Source organism: Triticum aestivum, chromosome 3A (genome assembly GCF_018294505.1).
Source record: "Triticum aestivum cultivar Chinese Spring chromosome 3A, IWGSC CS RefSeq v2.1, whole genome shotgun sequence".
NCBI classification, from domain to species: domain Eukaryota; kingdom Viridiplantae; phylum Streptophyta; class Magnoliopsida; order Poales; family Poaceae; genus Triticum; species Triticum aestivum.
The window spans coordinates 650,444,919-650,457,029 of record NC_057800.1 but is presented as its reverse complement, the minus strand read 5'-3'; positions in this window follow the sequence as shown (position 1 = coordinate 650,457,029).

Genomic DNA, 12,111 nt, shown 5'->3' with positions numbered 1-12,111 from the left:
TATCTGGTGATCAAGGGGGGCTTGCCTGGTTGCTCTGGCAAGGAGTCGTCGACAACGTAGTCGATTGGGGCACCAGCAGCGGCGTCAGTCTCATAGTCTACCGGAGAGAAGACGGGGAAGAATTGGGTTGCCTCCCAACAAGCACTATTGTTTAACGCCCCTAGCTAGGCATAACGAGCAAGGATAGATCTAGGTATTGCCATAGTAATAAGATAGATCATTAAAACTCATTTCATATTCTCTACGTTCGGCGGCAAGTTTTCTTTGAGGCAAGCAAAAGTAATCAAAAGGGCTAAATTTAATGGGGCAAAAGTCCCCAAGATCAACCTTAGGAGGTATAGGTTCCTCCTTTGGTCCTTCGTATTGCACAACCAATTCATCATTATAAGCATTCTTTTGACAGAACTTTGTGAGCCTATATTCAAGAGAATATCCTAGTTCATTATTTTGAATAGACAAATCATCATTAAGTTCAGAAATTCTATCAACTAAAACATTGGTAGGAACCCTTTTTCTAAGATTTTCATTGAAAGAAACATAGTCTAGAGATCGAAAACGCATTATTTCTTCTTGATCAAAGAGGATGGCCTCTATGGGAGGACGACAAGCATCCACCCTATAATGTGCAAAGATTTATTTGGCCTCCTTTATTATGAATCTAAACTCATGAGCCAAAAAGATAGTACCGGCATGCTTAACAGAAGAATGTTCAATATTAGAAAATTCTAGGAAAATCCTTTATATGCAAGGGTGCATGTGCATGAATTGTCTTTCAAGTTCAACTACAAGCATGGCAATAGCGTCCGCAAGACTACTAGTTCTATGAAGGATGGAAGTACCCATAGAAGGTAAAGCACTGGCACAAGTAAAGAAATCTTGAATAACTCCTTTTCCAATAATATTACCACTACCAACACGGAATTTTTTTTGTATGTAAGATGGGTGGTTCTTTAGCAGGAGCATCAGATTTTTCATGATATTATGATTGTCCATATCGACAATAATTTCCCCAATTTCAGACATAGAGGCGGAAGGTAAGGGACTAGCCATAACGACAAGCAAACGAACTAACGCACAAGCAAAACAAAAAGCAAGCGGGCAAATAGAGGCAAATAGAGAAAGAGAGGGAGGATAGAGAGAGAGGGCGAATAAAACAGCAAGGGTGAAGTGGGGGAGAGGAAAATGAGAGGCAAATGGAAAATAATGTAATGCAGGAGATATGGGTACGTGATTGGTACTTGGTATATTGACTTTTGCATAGACCTCCCCGGCAACGGCGCCAGAAATCCTTCTTGCTACCTCTTGAGCACTGCGTTGGTTTTCCCTGAAGAGGAAGGGATGATGCAACAAAGTAGCGTAAGTATTTCCCTCGGTTTTTGAGAACCAAGGTATCAATCCAGTAGGAGGCTACGCGCGAGTCCCTCTCACCTGAACAAAACAAATAAATCCTCGCAACCAACGCGATAAGGGGTTGTCAATCCCTACAGGCCACTTACGAGAGTGAGATCTGATAGATATGATAAGATAATATTTTTTGTATTTTTGTGATAAAGATGCAAAGTAAAATAAAAGAAAATTAAAAAGCAAAGGAAATAACTAAGTATTGGGAGATTAATATGATGAAGATAGACCCGTGCCATAGGTTTCACTAGTGGCTTCTCTCGAGAGCATAAGTATTCTATGGTGGGTGAACAAATTACTATTGAGCAATTGACAGAATTGAGCATAGTTATGAGAATATCTAGGTATGATCATGTATATAGGCATCACGTCCGAGACAAGTAGACCGACTCCTGCCTGCATATACTACTATTACTCCACTCATTGACCGATATCCAGCATGCTTCTAGAGTATTAAGTTAATGAAAACAGAGTAATGCCTTAAGCAAGATGACATGATGTAGAGGGATAAACTCATGCAATATAATGAAAACCCCATCTTGTTATCCTCGATGGCAACAATACAATACGTGCCTTGCTGCCCCTACTGTCACTGGGAAAGGACACCGCAAGATTGAACCCAAAGCTAAGCACTTCTCCCATTGCAAGAAAGATCAATCTAGTAGGCCAAACCAAACTGATGATTCGAAGAGACTTGCAAAGATAACCAATCATACATAGAAGAATTCATAGAAGATTCAAATATTGTTCATAGATAGACTTGATCATAAACCCACAATTCATCGGTCTCAACAAACACACTGCAAAAAGAAGATTACATCGAATAGATCTCCACAAGAGAGGGGATAACATTGTATTGAGATCCAAAAAGAGAGAAGAAGCCATCTACCTACTAACTATGGACCCGTAGGTCTGAGGTGAACTACTCACATTTCATCGGAGGGGCTATGGTGTTGATGTAGAAGCCCTCCGTGATCGATGCCCCCTCCGATGGAGCTCCAGAACAGGCCCCAAGATGGGATCTCATGGATACAGAAAGTTGCGGTGGTGCAATTAGGGTTTTGGCTCCGTATCTGAGCGTTTGGGGGTACGTAGGTATATATAGGAGGAAGGAGTACATCGGTGGAGCAACAGGGGGCCACGAGGGTGGAGGGCGCGTCTGGGGGGTAGGCGCGCCCCCTACCTCGGGGCCTCCTCTTTTGTGTCTTGACGTGGGGTCCAAGTCTCCCGGGTCTTTTTCGTTGAGAAAATCATGTTCCCGAAGGTTTCATTCCGTTTGGACTCCGTTTGATATTCCTTTTCTTCAAAACCCTAAAACAGGCAAAAAAAACAACAATTCTGGGTTGGGCCTCCGGTTAATAGATTAGTCCCAAAAATAATATAAAAGTGGATAATAAAGCCCAATAATGTCCAAAGCATTAGATAATATAGCATGGAGCAATCAAAAATTATAGATACGTTGGAGATGTATCAAGCATCCCCAAGCTTAATTCCTACTCGTCCTCGAGTAGGTAAATGATAAAAACAGAATTTTTGATGCGGAGTGCTACTTGGCATAATTTTAATGTAATTCTTCTTAATTGTGGTATGAATATTCAGATCCGAAAGATTCAAGACAAAAGTTCATATTGACATAAAAATAATAATACTTCAAGCATACTAACAAAGCAATTATGTCTTCTCAAAATAACATGGCCAAAGAAAGTTCATCCCTACAAAATCATATAGTTCAGTCATGCTCCATTTTCTTCACACAAGAATGCTCTCATCATGCACAACCCCGATGACAAGCCAAGCAATTGTTTCATACTTTTGTAATCTCAAACCTATAAACTTTCACGCAATATATGAGCGCGAGCCATGGACATAGCACTATGGGTGGAATAGTATATAATGAGGGGGGTTATGTGGAGAAGACAAAAAGGAGAAAGTCTCACATCAACGAGGCTAATCAATGGGCTATGGAGATGCCCACCGATTGATGTTAATGCAAGGAGCAGGGATTGCCATGCAACGGATGCACTAGAGCTATAAATGTATGGAAGCTCAACAAAAGAAACTAAGTGGGTGTGCATCCAACTTGCTTGCTCACAAAGACCTAGGGCACTTGAGGAGGCCCATTGTTGAAATATACAAGCCAAGTTATATAATGAAAATTCCCACTAGTATATGAAAGTGACAAAACAAGAGACTCTCTATCATGAACGTTATGGTGCTACTTTGAAGCACAAGTGTGGCAAAGGATAGTAACATTGTCCCTTCTCTCTTTTTCTCTCATTTTTTTATTTGGCCTTTCTCTTTTTTTGGCCTTTCTCTCTCTTTTTTTATAATTCCTCACTTGGGACAATGCTCTAGAAAATTATGATCGTCACACTTCTATCTACTTACAACTCAATGATTACAACTCGATACTAGAACAAAAGATGATTCTATATGAATGCCTCCGGCGGTGTACCGGGATATGCAATGGACCAAGAGTGACATGTATGAAATAATTATGAATGGTGGCTTTGCCACAAATACTATGTCAACTACATGATCATGCTAAGCAATATGACCAATAATGAATGTGTCATGATAAACGGAATGGTGGAAAGTTGCATGGCAATATATCTCGAAATGGCTATGGAAATGCCATAATAGGTAGGTATGGTGTCTGTTTTGAGGAAGATATAAGGAGGTTTATGTGTGAAAGAGCGTATCATATCACGGGGTTTGGATGCACCGGTGAAGTTTGCGCCAACTCTCAATGTGAGAAAGGGCATGCACGGTACCGAAGAGGCTAGCAAGGATGGAAGGGTGAGAGTGCGTATAATCCATGGACTCAACATTAGTCATAAAGAGCTCACATACTTATTGGAAAAATCTACAAGTCATCAAAAACCTTGGCACTACACGCATGCTCCTAGGGGGGATAGATTGGTAGGAAAAGACCATCGCTCGTCCCCGACCGCCACTCATAAGGAGGACAATCAAATAACACCTCATGTTTCAAATTTGTTACATAACGTTTACCATACGTGCATGCTACGGGACTTGCAAACTTCAACACAAGCATTTATCAGTTTCACAACTACTCAACTAGCACGACTTTGATATTATTACCTCCATATCTCAAAACAATCATCAAGCATCAAACTTCTCTTAGTATTCAAAACACTCATAAGAAATTTTTACTCATCTTGAATACCTAACATATTAGGATTATTTAAGCAAATTACCATGCTATTTAAGACTCTCAAAATAATCTAAGTGAAGCATGAGAGATCAATGGTTTCTATAAAACAAATCCACCACCGTGCTCTAAAACATATAAATGAAGTACTAGAGCAAAACTATATAACTCAAAAGATATAAGCGAAGCACATAGAGTATTCTAACAAATTCCAAATCATGTATGGATCTCTAAAAAGGTGTGTACAGCAAGGATGATTGTGGTAAACTTAAAAAGTAAAGACTCAAATCATACAAGACGCTCCAAGCAAAACACATATCATGTGGTGAATAAAAATATAGGTCCAAGTAAAGTTACCAATAGAAGTAGACGAAAGAGGGGATGCCTTCCGGGGCATCCCCAAGTTTGGGATTTTAGGTGTCCTTAGATTATCTTGGGGGTTCCATGGGCATCCCCAAGCTGAGGCTCTTGCCTCTCCTTGTTCCATAATTCATCAAATCTTTACCCAAAACTTGAAAACTTCACAACACAAAACTCAAAGTAGAAAATCTCGTGAGCTCCGTTAGTGAAAGAAAACAAAAGACCACTTCAAGGTACTGTAATGAACTAGTTATTTATTTATATTGGTGTTAAACCTACTGTATTCCAACTTCTCTGTGGTTTATAAACTATTTTACTAGCCATAGATTCATCAAAATAAGCAAACAACACACGAAAAACAGAATCTGTCAAAAACAGAACAGTCTGTAGTAATCTGTAGCTAGCGCAAGATCTGGAACCCCAAAAATTCTAAAATAAATTTCTGGACGTGAGGAATTTATCTATTAATCATATTCAAAATAAATTAACTAAATATCACTTCCCAAATAAAAATGGCAGCAGTTCTCGTGAGCGCTAAAGTTTCTGTTTTTTACAGCAAGTGTAACAATACTTTCCCCAAGTCTTCCCAACGGTTCTACTTGGCACAAACACTAATTAAACACAAAAAAACACAACCTAGACAGAGGCTAGATAAATTATTTATTACTAAACAGGAGCAAAAATCAAGGAATAAAAATAAAATTGGGTTGTCTCCCAACAAGCGCTATCGTTTAACGCCCCTAGCTAGGCATAACAAGCAAGGATAGATCTAGATATTGCCATAGTAATAAGATAGATCATTAAAACTCATTTCAGATTCTCTATGTTTGGTGGCAAGTTTTCTTTGAGGCAAGCAAAAGTAATCAAAAGGGCTAAATTTAATGGGGCAAAAGTCCCCAAGATCAACCTTAGGAGGTATAGGTTCCTCCTTTGGTCCTTCGTATTGCACAACCAATTCATCATTGTAAGCATTCTTTTGACAGAACTTTGTGAGCCTATATTCAAGAGAATGTCCTAGTTCATTATTTCTAATAGACAAATCATCATTAAGTTCAGAAATTCTATCAACTAAAACATTGGTAGGAACCCTTTTTCTAAGATTTTCATTGAAAGCAACATACTCTAGAGATTGAAAACGCATTATTTCTTCTTGATCAAAGAGGATGGCCTCTATGGGAGGACGACAAGCATCCACCCTATAATGCACAAAGATTTCTTTGGCCTCCTTTATTATGAATCTAAACTCATGAGCCAAAAAGATAGTAGCGGCACGCTTAACAGAAGAATGTTCAATATTAGAAAATTCTAGGAAAATCCTTTGTATGCAAGGGTGCATGTGCATGAATTGTCTTTCAAGTTCAACTACAAGCATGGAAATAGCGTCTGCAAGACTACTAGTTCTATGAAGGATGGAACTACCCATAGAAGGTAAAGCACCGGCACAAGTAAAGAAATCTTGAATAACTCATTTTCCAATAATATTACCACTGCCAACACGGAATTTTTTTGTATGTAAGATGGGTGGTTCTTTAGCAGGAGCATGAGAATTTTTCATGATATTATTATTGTCCATAACGACAATAATTTCCCCAATTTCAGACATAGAGGCGGAAGGTAAGGGACTAGCCATAACGACAAGCAAACGAACTAACGCACAAGCAAAACAAAAAAGCAAGCGGGGAAAAAGATGAAAATAGAGAAAGAGAGGCAGGATAGAGCGAGAGGGTGAATAAAACGGCAAGGGTGAAGTGGGGGAGAGGAAAATGAGAGGCAAATGGCAAATAATGTAATGCGGGAGATAAGGGTATGTGATGGGTACTTGGTATATTGACTTTTGCGTAGACCTCCCCGGCAACGGCGCCAGAAATCCTTCTTCCTACCTCTTGAGCACTACGTTGGTTTTCTCCGAAGAGGAAGGGATGATGCAGCAAAGTAGCGTAAGTATTTCCCTCAGTTTTTGAGAACCAAGGTATCAATCCAGTAGGAGGCTACGCGCGAGTCCCTCTCACCTGCACAAAACAAATAAATCCTCGCAACCAACGCGATAAGGGGTTGTCAATCCCTACACGGCCACTTACGAGAGTGAGATCTGATAGATATGATAAGATAATATTTTTGGTATTTTTGTGATAAAGATGCAAAGTAAAATAAAAGCAAAGGAAAAAAGCAAAGGAAATAACTAAGTATTGGGAGATTAATATGATGAAGATAGACCCGGGGGCCATAGGTTTCACTAGTGGCTTCTCTTGAGAGCATAAGTATTCTACGGTGGGTGAACAAATTACTGTTGAGCAATTGACAGAATTGAGCATAGTTATGAGAATATCTAGGTATGATCATGTATATAGGCATCACGTCCGAGACAAGTAGACCGACTCCTGCCTGCATCTACAACTATATTACTCCACTCATCGACCGCTATCTAGCATGCATCTAGAGTATTAAGTTAATGAAAACAGAGTAACGCCTTAAGCAAGATGACATGATGTAGAGGGATAAACTCATGCAATATGATGAAAACCCCATCTTGTTATCCTCGATGGCAACAATACAATACGTGCCTTGCTGCCCCTACTGTCACTGGGAAAGGACACCGCAAGATTGAACCCAAAGCTAAGCACTTCTCCCATTGCAAGAAAGATCAATCTAGTAGGCCAAACCAAACTGATAATTCGAAGAGACTTGCAAAGATAACCAATCATACATAAAAGAATTCATAGATGATTCAAATATTGTTCATAGATAGACTTGATCATAAACCCACAATTCATCGGTCTCAACAAACACACCGCAGAAAGAGGATTACATTGAATAGATCTCCACAAGAGAGGGGGAGAACATTGTATTGAGATCCAAAAAGAGAGAAGAAGCCATCTAGCTACTAACTATGGACCCGTAGGTCTAAGGTGAACTACTCACACTTCATCGGAGGGGCTATGGTGTTGATGTAGAAGCCCTCCGTGATTGATGCCCCCTCCGGCGGAGCTCCAGAACAGGCCCCAAGATGGGTATCGTGGATACAGAAAGTTGCGGCGGTGGAATTAGGGTTTTGGCTCCGTACCTGATCGTTTGGGGGTACGTAGGTATATATAGGAGGAAGGAGTACGTCGGTGGAGCAACAGGGGGCCCACGAGGATGGAGGGCGCGCCTGGGGGGGTAGGCGCGCCCCCCTACCTCGTGGCCTCCTCTTTTGTGTCTTGACGTAGGGTCCAAGTCTCCCGGGTCTTGTTCATTGAGAAAATCACGTTCCCGAAGGTTTCATTCCGTTTGGACTCTGTTTGATATTCCTTTTCTTCGAAACCCTAAAACAGGCAAAAAACAGCAATTCTGGGCTGGGCCTCCGGTTAATAGGTTACTCCCAAAAATAATATAGAAGTGGATAATAAAGCCCAATAATGTCCAAAACAGTAGATAATATAGCATGGAGCAATCAAAAATTGTAGATACGTTGGAGATGTATCAAATGGTGCCACCAGGCTCGACGTAGGTGCTCCCGGCTCGAATGGCTGGCACCAGACGGCGTGGAAGACGACGACAAAGCCCTATCCCATGGCGGCGGGGTGAGAGGAGGACGGTGGTCACGGGATCGAGCGGCGCATGACAACGGCAACGTCGGGTGACGAAGAAAACAAAGGGGGCGAGTGAAGGAGGGGAGGAGTGGCGATCTAGGGTTCGCCAGGGGGTCGAGAGGATCTTGTAGGTCGCTGGGGATGCGGCGGATGGCTGCCCCGTGGTCGATCCGAGCCATGGACGTCGTACGGGCGTCCACCGTGTCGCCTGTGAGCAGTAGGAAGGGGAAGACCCCCTGGTGGGCTGGGCCTGCACTGTGGACTTAGGCCCAGTCCACAGTAGCTTTCCCTGTTTCTTTTCTTTTTGTAAGTTCTTTTCAGTTTTGCAAATTGCTAGGCCACAAAAGACTTCTGTAAAATATCTAATTGTGCCACATAAACACTTTGCAATACTTAGCACTACCCCCCAAAAAAAGGTTTTGAGGCCAGATAATTTCATCTGAATTTTCTTTAAATGAAATGATTTAATTTGGATCTGTTTTGCTACTGTTTTGGATAGTTAAGGGCATAAAAATACTTTTTTAAAATGTTGGTTCACCACCAATATTAGCAAATGCTATTTTCCACATGATGAACATTTTAGTTTTAATATTTGAAAACTTTTATCGTTTGACTTTAATTCAAACTTGAATTTGAATTGGTTTCGAACTAACGCGAGATTAACAACAGTAATCGAGGTGATGAGGCATCATTAGCATGGAATTACTATAGCTTAATTATCCGGGCGTCACAATTCTCCTCCACTACAAGAAATCTCATGCCGAGATTTTAAGGGTGTATTAAGGGGGAAAGACTAGGTTACGAAATTATAACGAATCTTCTTGGTCTTCGTTGCTGAGGGAGTCCATGATTAAGGGGTCTCCGAACAGCCGGGCTATCTCCATTGGCCGGACTGTTAGACTATGAAGATACAAGATTGAAGACTTCGTCTCGTGTCCGGATGGGACTCTACTTGGCGTGGAAGGCAAGCTAGGCAATACGTATATGGATATCTCCTCCTTTGTAACCGGCCTTGTGTAACCGTAACCCTCTCCGGTGTCTATATAAACCGGAGGGTTTTAGTCCGTAGGACGACAATCACAACATACAATCATACCGTAGGCTAGCTTCTAGGGTTTAGCCTCTCTGATCTCGTGGTAGATATACTCTTGTAACACCCATATCTTCAATATTAATCCAGCAGGACGTAGGGTTTTACCTCCATCAAGAAGGCCTGAACCTGGGTAAAACTTCGTGTCCCTTGCCTCCTGTTACCATCCAGCCTAGACGCACAGTTCGGGACCCCCTACCCGAGGTCTGCCAGTTTTGACACCGACATTGGTGCTTTCATTGAGAGTTCCTCTGTGCCGTCGCTGTTAGGCTTGATGGCTCCTACTATCATCGATAGCGATGAGGTCCAGGGTGAGACTTTTCTCCCTGGACAGATCTTCGTATCCGGCGGCTTTGCACTGCGGGCTAATTCGCTTGGCCATCTAGAGCAAATTGAAAGCTATGCCCCTGGCCATCAGGTCAGATTTGGAAGTTTGAATTACACGGCCAACGTCCGTGGGGACTTGATCTTCAATGGATTCGATCCACAGCCGGGCGCGCCGCACTGTCGCGATGAGTATGACCTAGCTCTGCCATCGGACGGTACCCCAGAGGCCGCGCCCGCATCAGCTCCGACCCTTAGCTCGGAGCCAGCTGTGCTAATCGAGGACGGGTGGCTAGACACCACCTCAGGGGATGCAGTCTCAACGGCGATCGAGCCGAACACCAGCATCATCCTCTGCGCAGCCCGTGACTCCAAGGTGTCGGACTCTCCTCCGGACCCTGAACCATCCGCACCCCTGTCAATCGAATCCGATTGGGCGCCGATCATGGAATTCACCATTGCGGATATCTTTCAGCACTCGCCCTTTGGCGACATTCTGAATTCACTAAGGTCTCTCTCTCTCTGTCAGGAGAGCCCTGGCTGGATCATGGCCAACAGGACTGGGATGCGGACGACGAAGAAATTCGACGCCCACCCACCACCCACTTTGTAGCCACTGTCGATGATTTAACCGACATGCTCGACTTCGACTCCGAAGACATCGACGGTATGGACGACGATGTAGGAGACGAACATGAACCAGCACCTATAGGTCACTGGAAAGCCACCTCGTCGTATGACATATACATGGTGGATACACCCAATGAAGGCAACGGAGACGAGATAGCGGAGGATGACCCCTCCAAGAAGCAACCCAAGCGTCGACGTCAGCGGCGCCACTCTAAGTCCCGCCAAAGCAAAAGTGGTGATACCGGCACAGGAGATAATAACACTCTGGAGAGCGCCGAAGACAACGAAAACCCCCTCCAGCAAGAGTTAGATCAGGAGGATTAAGGAGCCAGCTCTCCTGAGAGAGCGGCTGGCGGAGAGGAGGAGGATGACAATTACATGCCCCCCTCCGAAGACGAGGCAAGCCTCGGCGACGGTGAATTCCCCGTACCAGAGGATCCCGTCGAACAAGAGCGCTTCAAGCACAGGCTTATGGCCACGGCAAATAACCTGAAGAAAAAGCAGCAGCAGCTTCAAGCTGATCAAGATCTGCTAGCTAACAAATGGACTGAAGTCCTCGCAGCCAAGGAATATAAACTCGAGCGTCCCTCCAAGAGTTACCCAAGGTGCAGGTTACTACCCCGACTGGAGGAAGAAGCGTATGATACGGCTGACCGGCCACCTCGTGGCCGTGATAGAGAGGCATTCCTGCCGAAAGCTCAACCTCCACCCCAATGCCATCCAAATAAAAAGGCATGGGGAGATACGCCAGACCTGTGAGACATATTGGAGGACAAAGCAAAGCACTCAAGATCGATCTACGGATCACAAGGGAGCACCACTCTACGAGACGGTAAACGTCATGCCGGATACAATAAAAGCAAATCCGGTCGGGCCGAACACAGCGCGCAGGACCCATATGAGCTGCGTCACGATATAGCCCAATACAGAGGCGCCGCACACCCCTTATGCTTCACAGACGAAGTAATGGAACATCAATTCCCATAAGGTTTCAAACCTGTAAACATTGAATCATACGATTGCACAACAGATCCCACGGTATGGATTGAGGACTTCCTCCTCCACATCCACATGGCCCACGGTGATGACTTACATGCCATCAAGTACCTCCCACTAAAACTCAAAGGACCAGCACAGCATTGGCTTAATAGCTTGCCAGCGGACTCCATTAGCTGTTGGGAAGATCTGGAAGCCGCATTCCTCGACAACTTTCAGGGCACTTATGTGCGACCACCAGACGCCGATGACTTGAGCCACATAATTCAGCAACCAGAAGAGTCGGCCAGGCAATTTTGGACTCGGTTCCTTACAAAGAAAAACCAAATAGTCGACTGTCCGGATGCGGAGGCCTTAGCGGCTTTCAAGCACGACATCCGAGACGAGTGGCTAGCCCGGCACCTTGGTCAGGAAAAGCCGAAATCTATGGCAGCCCTCACGACGCTCATGACCCACTTTTGTGCGGGAGAAGACAGCTGGTTGGCTCGCAGTAACAACATATCAAAGAACCATGGTACCTCAGATACCAAGGACGGCAACAGCAGATCACGTCGCAACAAGCATAA